Source organism: Tachypleus tridentatus, chromosome 5 (genome assembly GCF_004210375.1).
Source record: "Tachypleus tridentatus isolate NWPU-2018 chromosome 5, ASM421037v1, whole genome shotgun sequence".
Taxonomy (NCBI): domain Eukaryota; kingdom Metazoa; phylum Arthropoda; class Merostomata; order Xiphosura; family Limulidae; genus Tachypleus; species Tachypleus tridentatus.
In genome coordinates, this window is record NC_134829.1 from 56382440 (window position 1) to 56395491 (window position 13052).

The 13052-nt window shown below is 31.3% G+C and overlaps 1 long non-coding RNA gene across 1 annotated transcript; it reads right to left on the minus strand.

Annotated features, from left to right (window-relative positions):
• Positions 1–708: 708 nt before the first annotated feature.
• LOC143250304 (uncharacterized) lies at positions 709–4853 on the minus strand. Its single transcript, XR_013028135.1, has 4 exons — positions 4732–4853; positions 3423–3479; positions 2205–2293; positions 709–1795 (listed from the first exon to the last, which is right to left on the minus strand). It is a non-coding gene; the product is annotated as an uncharacterized LOC143250304 (long non-coding RNA).
• Between the last annotated feature and the right edge of the window lie 8199 nt (positions 4854–13052).

A 13052-nucleotide genomic window follows, 5' to 3' on the forward strand; every position in this document is an offset into this window, starting at 1 on the left:
TTTTATCTTCTTTACAGATGTTAAATTTCTAAGTGCATTCACTTCTTTCCCAATATTTTTATTGAATTTTCATTTTAGGCTTTTTTCAGAGTCAGATACTGATTTTTTGTGGCTGTGTTTTAACTCAATAAAACTAGAAATAACCTAAACTGTTGTGCAAAGCTACATAAGGGTTATGTACAGATAGCCATCCCTAATTGTTAACTGGTAAACAAGAAGTGACAACTTTTGGGTTTCTTTTATCTGACCAAGTAAAGAAATTTAACCATCATTCTTACAATGCATCTACAACTTGAAAGTGTGAGGGGTATTTTTGTGATAATGAGTTACAAACTATGAATCCCTAAAGTTACAGTCTGTGTACATTAACCACTAGGATGATGCTTTTACAAAGACTTTTTTGTACTTCCCTGTTCTTTGGATTGTACAATACCTAAAACCCAAAACTAAACCCAACTAAAAGTAGTACAGCAGAACCCTTTAACTACACTATTTTCAAACTGTTTAAAACTAATATCATAGCACTTGTCCTAACATGTAGTTGGTCAAGTAAAAGGTTGGTTTGAATTTTAATAGAGTTGGTAGTTTTAAGGAAGTTATTTTAATATTAGAATACATTTATTAACCATTAAAGAGATACCAAAATGATTTAAATTAGTTGATATTAAATAAGTGAGGAAAATTTTCATTCACCCAAAAGAACTCCTGTGTTACCACGCATTTGTACAGGAATACAGTTAAACTAGTTTCACTCATGATTTGACAGGTACACTACAGAATCTGTACATTTAATGAAAAAAGATTCTTTGTTTACAAGTAGAAATGTATCTGAAAACTGAAATCAGCATATATTCCTTCACAAAGAGTGCAATACTATTCACTGCATGTGAAAGTGTGAAGGGGTTATCTGTATATGAAAAACTGTGTTTTAACATTCGACCTTTCAATTTGTGTATGCTATTTAATAAAACAAATTAATTTTAAACAAATATGTACAAACAACAAGTGATGTCCAAAGTTCAGTGTGACACATATGATGTGTTATACCTGTCACATCAAGTTATTTCGAAAATTATGTGGCACGTGTGTTACACTCTATTATGTCCATCTTAGCTGGGTCGCAAACAAACACAATACAGAATTATTCTTATGCTTATTTATAGTGAATTTCATTTTTTATGCAGCTACTAGGTTTTTAAGTCTTGTGTGATTAAATGGATATCTTTCTAAAGTCATTATTATTATAATCACTGTTTTAGAATGTTTCTGTTAGTATTATTTAATTATAAAAAATACTGTTAAACAACTGTTCAGATCTTTAATTTGCTTACATTAAATATACTACTTAAGTGTATATATACATTTATATATATAGATACACACACTTGTTTGTATTGTTTGTTCACAGTTAGCCATGATCCAATTCTCAAACTTATTTTTTTATTACTCTAACACAGAACACGATGTTTGGCTGACAATGAGAAACAAATCTATATTACTGGGAAGGCAAGGCCAGGAAGCTGAAACTTTTAAGTACTTGTTCTGTTATATGTATTTGAGGACATATAATATGTGGTAATTATTTATAAGTGCACATATAGAATTATGAGAATTTGATAAACTTCCTAAAAAAGTTACAGATGCTATATTCCTTAAAAAGGTTCTTAATTCTGAGCTCATATGCTGTCACCTCATTGAGCTTGCAAATGAGACAACCACACAGACAAAGTTCCAACTGTGGAAAGGATATATGGAATGAAAAATATGAAGAGCTATATCTCAAGAGCTGACAGGTCTGAAAGAAGAAATTGATGGATTACCTTTGTCATGTCTGTACACTCACAGACAAAAACACACAACATTATTTTTTACAACAATGGAATGCAAACCACGGACTCTCAAATTCACAATCCTGCATAATAACCACTAGGTCTAGTCTAGCCTAAAGAATAACAGTTAACAGGTTAGACAGTGAATCTGAGGATCCATGGTTTGCATCTCATTGCTGCAAAGAAACTTATTAAAAATTCACAGAAATATACCATTTGAATGTGTTTTTTGTTTTACAGATATAGCTACAGCTAGAGAAAATGTTAAGAAAAGCTTAAATCATTTATGCATGCAAAATTATTTAGTATTTAGCACAATAAATAATGTAAAACAAACTGGTAAACTTTAGAAAATAAATTTCAAAACTTGTTTACCTGCAGCTTCTTCAGATTCAAGTTGTCTAGTGGAGTGGCCTGTCTTTACTTAGTTCAAATAAAGGCATTTTCTCACTGGATATTGAAAACTGTTAGAAAAGGAATGATAAAAACGGTCTTCCTGGGATGGTGTTTGAAGTATATATATAGATTTTTTTGTGACTTAAGTTTGTAAGTGGATAAATTCTTTTTACATGTATTTAAAATAAGTTATGGCTCATTTACATAAGCACGTGGAATGCAAAAGAATATATGGAAAGAAACTGAAGCTTATAAAAATTAAAAATAGTTTTTATACTGTTTAGGTTAACTGTACTATATTAAAAACAGTGTTCAAAATGCAACTCGAGTGATTATGTTCTACAGGGTGTTTGGAAAGTCACCGTGCAGTTTTGTAACCATATTTTATTCAGTCTATTTCAAGCCAGCAACTGATAGCGGTGTTTACAAACAAAATAAGAAGGATCCAGGCCTGTATTGATACCAACGAGGGATACTTTCAACATTGTTTATGATTGTCATTCATATTTACCTCCTGTATTCTATATTTAAACACGTCTGTTAATAAATATATATGTGCACAGTGACTTTCCAAACACCCTGTATTATTCAACACTATTTCCACAACATGTTAAGATTCTGTAATAAATGGTGGGGTCAATCACAGCCCAAGCATCTTGATGCATTTTCCAATACCACATATGAAGTTTGGCTACCAAGACCATCTTTAAGTAGAACAAAGGCCCACAAATCTATTGGAGTTGCACCTTAGGATGTGATAAGCATGTGTTGAACAGTTTTACTGCAATTTCAATTTCTTTGGCCATCTTTCTCCAAGAAACAGTAGCAATTTCAGAGCATAACTGGAAACATGTTAACTCGTAGCTTATAAGCCTTCATCAGCCTCAAATCCTTAATTATTATATTGTAAACAGTACTAGGAAATGCATGCATCATGATAGCTTTTTCTGTATGTCAAAGCATTCTCTATTCTCTTTTGTAGCAATCACCTTCATTTCATGTATGAAGACACTGCTGTTGTTACAAAATAAGTAACATCAATAATAATTTATTCAACGTCACTCAAATAGTATTTAAATTGGTTTTGCAATAACATTTTATAGCTAAATATTTAACTCTGTAAACGACATGAAAACAGAAATCAAATTCATAGAAAATTATAATAAAGAAAAAAGCAAAGTTGGAGTCAGTACTTACCTAATAAACAAGGTTACACTACATATCAAAATCTGCTTCATTTCAAAAGTAGAAACACTAAATTCAGAACATAATAAATTGTACAATATTATACTGTAAGATTAGACTAACACTAAATTCAGAACATAATAAATTGTACCATATTATACTGTAAGATTAGACTAACACTAAATTCAGAACATAATAAATTGTACAATATTATACTGTAAGATTAGACTAACACTAAATTCAGAACATAATAAATTGTACCATATTATACTGTAAGATTAGACTAACACTACATTCAGAACAAAATAAATTGTACCATATTATACTGTAAGATTAGACTAACACTAAATTCAGAACAAAATAAATTGTACAATATTATACTGTAAGATTAGACTAACACTAAATTCAGAACAAAATAAATTGTACAATATTATACTGTAAGATTAGACTAACACTAAATTCAGACATAATAAATTGTACCATATTATACTGTAAGATTAGACTAACACTAAATTCAGAACAAAATAAATTGTACAATATTATACTGTAAGATTAGACTAGCACTAAATTCAGAACAAACTAAATTGTACAATATTATACTGTAAGATTAGACTAACACTAAATTCAGAACAAAATAAATTGTACAATATTATACAGCAAGATAAGACTCACACTAAATTCAGAACAAAATAAATTGCACAATATTATATAGAAAGATTAAACTTTTGGTGATTATTTTTACAGAAAATTTTAGTAGAACATGTATAAATAAACGTAACTGAATACAAAAATATTTCAATAAATAATCAAGAATAGGATACTTTAAAGGAAATAATAACACTGTGTATACATATTAGTACCTACAAATGAGAGAGTTAGCAACACAGGATCACACAAAAAAGATGCAATAGATTATAAAAAAAATAGTAATCAAGGCTGGAGCACTTTCAGATACTTGACTATTCTTTTCTATGAGAATAAAACAAAATGAAGAAAAGACAACGATTCGAAAATGTTCCAGTAGTTGGTGTTTCGTTTTTCAAATCGGTATCAGCATCTCAACCATTCTTACTGCATATCTATAGATATTTATTCAGTTGTTTCTCAATTTAAATAAAAAGGAAAAAAAAACTATTTTAATGGATTTGTCCAAGTCCAAGAAAGAATTTACAAACTAAAAACACAAACCATACAACTAAAGCTAATAACTAGTCAAACTAACATGTTAAAACAAGTAAAGAAAACTTTACAAAAAACCAAGTAAATGTAGGGATATTAGTCCTTCACAAACAATCTAAACACAATGATTTTTAAATGATACCCAAAACTGGAGACTTTTGAATAGTTCACTATTCTTCTATAGAAGTATAAAGTGTTATGTTTAAAGACTGTAATGAAATGTATAGACAGGAATGTCGATATCACGTAAACTGGATGTCCAATACAAGTTAGCCTTGAGAACTAGCAAATCATAATTTAGAGTCATTGGTAACACATTCAGCTTGTACCAAAAGTTGTGTACAGTACATAAGGGTTAAATGTGATAACATTTATAAGAAATGTTAACCTCTTGGAGTTGTATGCATTTCCTTGCAATTCCTGTTATGAACCACTACCATAGTCCGTGATTCAAATAACCTTGGTATGAAAATGTAGTTAATAAAACAAATTTTAACTTTAAAAGGAAATATTTAAAACAATCCTCAATCTCCACAAGTAAGAAAATTATGACATTTGTTCTGTCAGTATCTTTTCTAATTTATTTACCAAGAAATATGGAATTCATACTGTAAATATTACTCAAGTAAAGCAATTTTTATAACCTTCAATATTATTTGTTTAGAAAACCATAAACATCCTCTCTTTCATAAATAGCCAAGTTTTCTTTGACATTGCATATTATCTATTACCACTAAAAAAACGAAACTTATAATCTATTAAATGACATACTATATTATGCTGTTTTCTTAAGAGAGAGTTGTCTATTTCATCAACCAGTTTTAACTTCCTCTCATGGGAATCACCTAAATGATTTTAACGGCTCCTACTGTACTATTAGAAAGCAAGACAAATAACAATATTTATGTGGCATTGTGTGCTTTTTGCAAGTTATTATTGTGCGTTCTTGGGCACAGTATTTAATTAAATAAATTATTTAATGTAGTAGAACCATTAGTATAAAAAGTAGGTTTATATTTCATCAACAGTAAACAGCAAGATGAAACCAACGTATAGAGAACTGATGCTTTTAAAACTGTTTCTTTGTTTCATTTAAAAAGTATAAAATAGAGTGCTTTAAAAAACAAAACGTACCAATGTAATGAAAGGATTCAATTCAGTGAAATTCATCCTACTAGTATAACAACAGTGGTAGCTCTCAATGTCAGGAGAATCAACACTAAGAACAGTTGTTGGTTGGGTCAAGAAACACTAATTCATCTCTTATATGATAAACATCATCTTTATAAGGAATAAGCAACATAAACAGTTAAGAACAAAACTCATACAGTCAGCTTTTAAGTAGTTGATTAGGTGGTATGTGAAAAGCTACACAAAGAACTATATGGTCCAAACCAAAGGAGATTCAACTAATTGACAGAAATCACCATTATGTCTTGAGTTATTCTGTTCAGAAAATAAGATCAGAGTTGTTACTTTTATAATTCACACACAATCCAAAAGCACAAAGAATGATTTTACACAGTTTGATGCAAACTATGGACTCAAGTTATAGTATGGTAAGCTAATGACTAGGCCAAGCCCAGCATTTGAGAATTAATCCTTTTAATAATTTACTGAAGTGTAGCTTAGATGGAGATAAGAATATAACTAAATCTCTCACTAATATAAGAACATAGCTGTTTGATATGATGAATGAAAGAAAGTTATGGTCAAAAATAAACATCAAGAATTTTGCCTTAAGGACCATGGGAAGAACAATATCACCGATATAGAGCTCAAGATTGAAGAAGACAGAAACAAGGTGATCTCTCATTGTTGAAGTCTTCTGTGATCGTCACTGTTTCAAGTGGAATCAGGTGGTCCAAGATGGAGTGCTATCAATGGAACCCATACTTGGTGGCCAATAAAAAGCTGTTTGATTCAAGGAACCAAACAAGACAAGCATTAACAATCCTCTCTAAGATCTTACAGAGACAGGTTATCAAAGCTACTGGATGATAATTAGAAGGAATTTTGGAATACTTCCCAGGCTTTGGAAAAGATAGGACAATAGATTAGCACCAGGCATCAAGAAAAATGTTCTTCCTTCCAAAACTGGTAAAAAAACAACCATAAGAAGAGCAAGAAAGAAAGATGGTGCATCATCTCATAGTGAACGTCATCTGGTCTGACTCATGCACTGCCAGACAAATGAAGAGCAAGCTGGAGTTCCATCAGTGTTTAGGGGCAATTACAGTCATTGACATAATTGGCCCAATAGGAAAGAGGCAATCACTTTGTCCAAGACATGATGGCCAAGAAAACAGAGGAACAGATGGAAGTGTTGTAAAAATAAGTTTTTGATGAGAGTATTGGAAATATTTTATACAGCAACTTCCTGGTCATATGACTTGAATTTCCAGTAGAAGAGTTGCTAGCGGTATACTTAATCCAAGTTTCCTTTCGGCTTCAATACCTGATCTGTCAAATATGAAAAGGGGTCTGCTGGAAAGCAATGTAGTTAGAAAGTGTGGGATGTCTGTAATAGGTATCTTAAGTCCATTTCTGAGCCTCCTATGCCTGCCGGCAGGCTTGAAACCACTATGGACAAGGATATAGTGAGAAATATGTCAAAGTTTTAGGTACAAAATGAATATTTGCTTGAATGATGAATCAGTTGGTCTGTTACAACTTCCACTGTAGCATTTGAGTCGGAGTGCATCAACCATGGCTAATTTCCCTCAAAACTATAGGAAAATTATCACTGCACCATGAGTTACAATAACCCTCCAAGAAAAATGAAGGAAAACAAACAGATCATTAGAAGTAAGATATTGAGTAGGTGCCTAAAAATATGTACAAGAATAGCATCAGATACAGTTCATGAACTGAGAGCATATAGTCCACAGAAAGACCCTTCCTATCAATATCAGCACACCAGAGGGGATTGCATCCTTTAACATCTCCCAAAATATACATTTAATAAATGTGGGGATACAGCAAATGTTCAAGAAGAATGTCAAGGTCTGACTGATCAGAAGTCTCCCAGTATAAATAGACACTTAGATGTCAAGCGGTGGGTAAGATAATGCAAAATGAAAATCTCAAGAATAAATACTTAATGTCAAGTACTTCGCAATGTTATGAAGAATATAGATATGGATGTCATACAGTTAAAGGTAGGTGGAAAATAAAGATCTGAATGCCATATTTTTATAATATGAAGAATATATATATGAATTTCAAATAGCAAGACGAGAACAATACATGTACGGGTGGAAGTGGTGGATTGTACATTGAAGAATAGATATTTGGGTGTTAGATATATAGAATGGCAAGAATAGAGATTTGAGTGTCAACTAGTTAGGAAGACGTTCAATAACTTAGACCTGGATGTCAAGCGGTGGGAAAGATAATGCAAAATGGAGATCTGAGGAATAAATACTTAGAAAATGGTATGAATAAAGATTTTGACCTGAAACAATTAGCAAGGCAATGAAAGATAGAGATATGGATGTCAAACAGTTAAAATGAAGGTGAAAAATAAAGATTTGGATGCCAGATTTCTACAAAAATATTAAGAATATTTAAAAGTATTTCAAATAGCAAGACAAAGAAGAATCGAGATGTTGGTGGAAGTTTGTGGAAAAACAAGAAAGAATAACGATTTGGGTGTTAGACATATAGAAGGACAAGAATAGAGATTTGGGTGTTAGACATATAGAAGAACAAGAATAACAATTTGGGTGTTAGATATATAGAAGGACAAGAATAGAGATTTGGGTGTTAGGTATATAGAAGGACAAGAATAGAGATTTGGGTGTTAGATATATAGAAGGAGAAGAATAACGATTTGGGTGTTAGATATATAGAAGAACAAGAATAGAGATTTGGTTGTCAATTCGTTAGCAAGACTATGAAGAATAGACAATAATTTCTTTTCTATTCATTGAATTTGAATGTTATTGATCAAAACAAATGGTTTTTAAGGTTTTGCGAAAGGGATTTTTTAAAGTAAAATGTATGAGTAGGAATTTAATTCGTTGTTTTAGGCCCATCTAACCTTTCTGTTAATAGAGGTCTTGCACTTTCCTAAGAGCGGTGTTTCTTCAATTGTAAAATAAAGGTTTATTTTGTACTTGTAGAAGAAAGTTCGTTAATTCTAAACTTGTTTTGTAGACACATATAAAATAATATTACACTGTCTTAACAAAATGTATAGCACATAAGTGGATAAAGATAAGGCTGATTATGTTATTCCTATAAGTGAACACTACGCTCTTTGTTCCTCGGTGGTTTAACTAAATGTTTACTGACCTACATTTTCAAATTACAAGATAAATTAGGGGCGGCTAGCGCAGATAGCCCTCATGTACCTTTGCGCGAAATTCAAAACAAACAATTACAGTGAAATATATCGAAGCAGTTTAATTGTTTATTAGCTAACAGAGGAAGTTGTTAATACATATAGAGAACTCGGTGAAACAAACATCAGAATACCTCAGGATATCGTCTGTAGTTTGTGATTTGTTTTTATTTATCTCTGCCATTTTTGTTTCTCTTTTATATTTGGTTGGGTTTATACAAAGTTTCGTCTAAAGTATGATGATATAGTTTGCGTTTACTGGTGTGAGCCCGTAGACATACCGCTGTACAGCTGGTGTCTCACTGACTGGTTAATACATCAGAAACCTTTTGACGTATTAACTATATTGCTAGTGTTTGACGAGAGGCATCTTTAACGCCTGAGATCACATATGTAATGTGACTAACATATAACACATTCTCCTTTGCTTTCAATTATGCCTTTTATAATTACCATAACATGAAAAGTATTTAAATGTTAATATACTAACTGGAAATAACCAGTCTCAGGATATAAGAAATTCTATGAACAGATTTCCCAGTTTTGTTAAAATGAAATAAGTTTTTCAGAATTTAAAATTTATTATTTTAACTTGCTATTTTTATTTTTCATGTAAAATTTTGTTATATTGTTACTGTGTCCATAACTATATAAACATTGATGTCTAGAGATAGAGGTTGTTAAACAGCATGTTAACAAGTGTTTGTGTATACGTGTTTATTATATATCAGTTCCAAGAAAACACTATTTTAGCTTCACAAAAGTTAACATTTTACAAAACTATTATACATGTCTGCCATTTTTAAAATAAAATGTATAAATTACTAAGCGTTTTATATAAAACCTTATATTTTTATAAATATTTTAAATCCACCAAACGTTTATTTTGTCGTGTTTTCAGCTTTAAGGTAACAGAGTATCTGTGCCCATAAAGATGGTACAAGTTGAAGTATTCTGCGGTAACATAAAATTAGTTACTAAATCAATCGCGGTTCTCAACTGCCTGTGATTTGTATGATTGGTCAGTAACAATAAGATTATACAAACAATGTATTTTATTGGCTGATTCACTGTGATAGTTACCTGCCTCTAATATTATTGTATATGTATTCCTTTACCATTCAACACAAAGGAAACCAAACAATACATGAAGTAAATTATATATGTAAAAACAGCTGGTTTGTGTTGAGAAAATATTTATGTATAGGAGCGAACAACTTTTCGACATTCTTCACTCATCGTCAGGTTCACAAAGAAAGAGGTAACTAACCGATAGCTGACCACATGTTTAAAGGGGGCTGTATAATTGAGTATAGGAATGTAGAGAACGTGCTTGATGTTTGATTATATTTATTAATATAGATATAAAGGTGTTATTTGTACTGGTTTATTTTGGGCTTGAGTTGTTGTAGAAGTAAGGCTTCTTTAATTTTGCGTTTGTTTATGTTTGTTTCTTTATTTAGTATTTGTGAATTTTTGTGTTCTTTTAATCTGGTTTCCATTTTTCTACTTGTTTCTCCAATATAGAAGTCGTGGCAGTTATCACGTTGTATTTTACAAATAATGTTTATGTTGTGTTTGTCAATGTAGTTTTTACATAGTATAGACCTTAGTTTTGTGCCTGGTTTTTGAATAAATTTGGTATTAATTGGAATGTCATATTTTGTTACTAATTTTTTGCCAAATGTTGGTTATTTGTTTGCTGATGTCAGGAATGTATGGTATACAGCAGTATATGGTTTCGTGGTTTTTTGATTCGTGAGCTGTATTTACTTTAGTTGGTGGTTGATTTTGCTTTTTGTCTAGGTGTGTGCGTATAATGTTTTCTACAGTTTGTGGAGGAAACTTATTGATGTTGATGAAGTATTGTTTTATTTTGTCTAATTCATCGTTAATTTTATCTGGTGACCATAGTTTTATGACTGTGTTTATTTGGTTTCCTAGATTGTTGAGTTTTTGTTTTGTTTCATTAATTGAATTTAACTGATCTACATTTATAAGAACCCTGTGATTAATTCCATCTTGTTTGCTGGAAAGACCACATGTCTATAGCTTTTGTTTTACCAGTACTTGCGATCCAATGGTTGTTTCGTCCTTTTGGTGTAGTGTTCTCTTCAAGTTCACTGAGATTGGTTACTTCGTAATAATGTGTACCTTACTGTTTTGTAGGAACAATTAAACCTTTAGTTTCATCAAAATTCATGACAAGATATTTACTCTGCTATTGTCTCTATGTAAAGAATATAGCCTAAGAAATTTAAGACGTCTTTTGTATATCAACTGCTTCTGTTGTTAACAGTGTCAGTTTCACTTACATCATAGGTGTCTACCATACGACCCTATTGGATCATAAAAGATTAGACTAGCCTATCACATTGAATAACCTTCGATGACCACAATTTTCATTTTCTACACGTTTGATATTTGTCTTTTCTCTTCTGGGAGACACACTACTACTGGAAATAGTAAGGTTGTCTGTAAACACAGCTTGATATGGTGAGTGAAACCATTCACATTAGTAAACAATCAACATGAGACTGACATGAATACACCTCCTTCTAGATGATTTAAACATGTTAAAGAAAGACAGATAACACAAAATAACATTAAGTCTTTTTCCATAATAGGATTCATTAGAGACTGATAAAAGACGCGAGACTCGAAAACGTACAGTTAACTCTGAGATGGTCATCGCTATTAACAAGATAAAGTGATTAGATAATTTTATAACAAAGAGGAAGAACTGTAAACATGTTTATTTGGTTATAAACCGACAGATCTAACTGTTTTATCTTATGATGTAGATAAAATGAATATCGTCCTGTACTATTAGTAACAACACTGTTAACTTTACATCGTTACTACAGTACACAAGGAACATATAACCGGTAGTATTATATACCAGATTGTTTTATATACTAGTTGAGGTGATTGTTTACCATATTTCTTTTTAGAAGTTCTAGATAATAAATAATATGTTTCTAAACATTTGAACACTGATAAATTAATCGAAATACGTTACGTTGTACTTATTTCTCTGACTAATCAGTGTAATTGTATGATTTGATTGTAATAAAGTGTAATATCTAATGTATTTATCCAAGTCTCTGTTTGTCTCCCTTTATTTATCAATCAAATTTTAAAAAATGCTCAGCTAAACGGATTTCTTGTATTGAAATTCTACCATTTCTACTTTGAAAGCGTTAAAAATGTGTAAAAATCAGTAAACAAACCACCTGTTAATAACCCATGATGTATTCATGGTAGAAAATTTGAAAGTTTCTAGTTATACTTTACTTTGTTTAATGGATTTAAAGCAAAACAAAAACAAATGTTCAAAAAATGATTCATTGGTAAAAGACTATTTCGGAATCAATAAGCATGTGTTTAATTAATATTATTTTTAACGTAACCACTTCGAAATTAATAAAACTATAACAGTGACCCCATCTACCGTTAAGTGTTTAAATTAAAGCCAATGTGACTGTTGTGAGACTATGATGAGCGTCAGTACAACTAGGGTTGATTATGTTATTTATCTCAGTATAACTGGTGTGAGACGATTTGAGTGTCACAATGACAGTTGATAAAATATTATAGGAGTCAGTGTGACTGACACTGTTATATTTGTCAGTGTAACTGATTTAACTATTTTTATGGGTAACAATTACTAGTGCGAGACCGTTATAAATGTCAACATTACTGAAACTGTTATAGATGTCACTGTGACTGATTTGAGTCTACATGTAGGTGTCAGAATAACGTGTACGAGATCGTTATAAAGGTTATGCACGTGACTTCATGCACCTGGTCGGCTTTGTTTATTCCGCCATATTGGACCCAACAATAAGTAAATGAAGTAACAATGACCCTATTTTCAGTTAAATACAATCGTACCAGTTGGTTGTGATGCTGTTGGTTTAAAACATGGAGACACCAACAAAGATAACCAAAGGTCAGCCCTGTATGTTTTAAACCAACAGCATCATAACCAACTGGTTGTTATTCATATTCCTGTTATACACGTGAAACGTACAGTCTAGACCTGGCCCTCTAGTTGAACTATAACCCATACAAAATGCTCTAGGACAGTAGTTGTGACTGACGTAGTTACA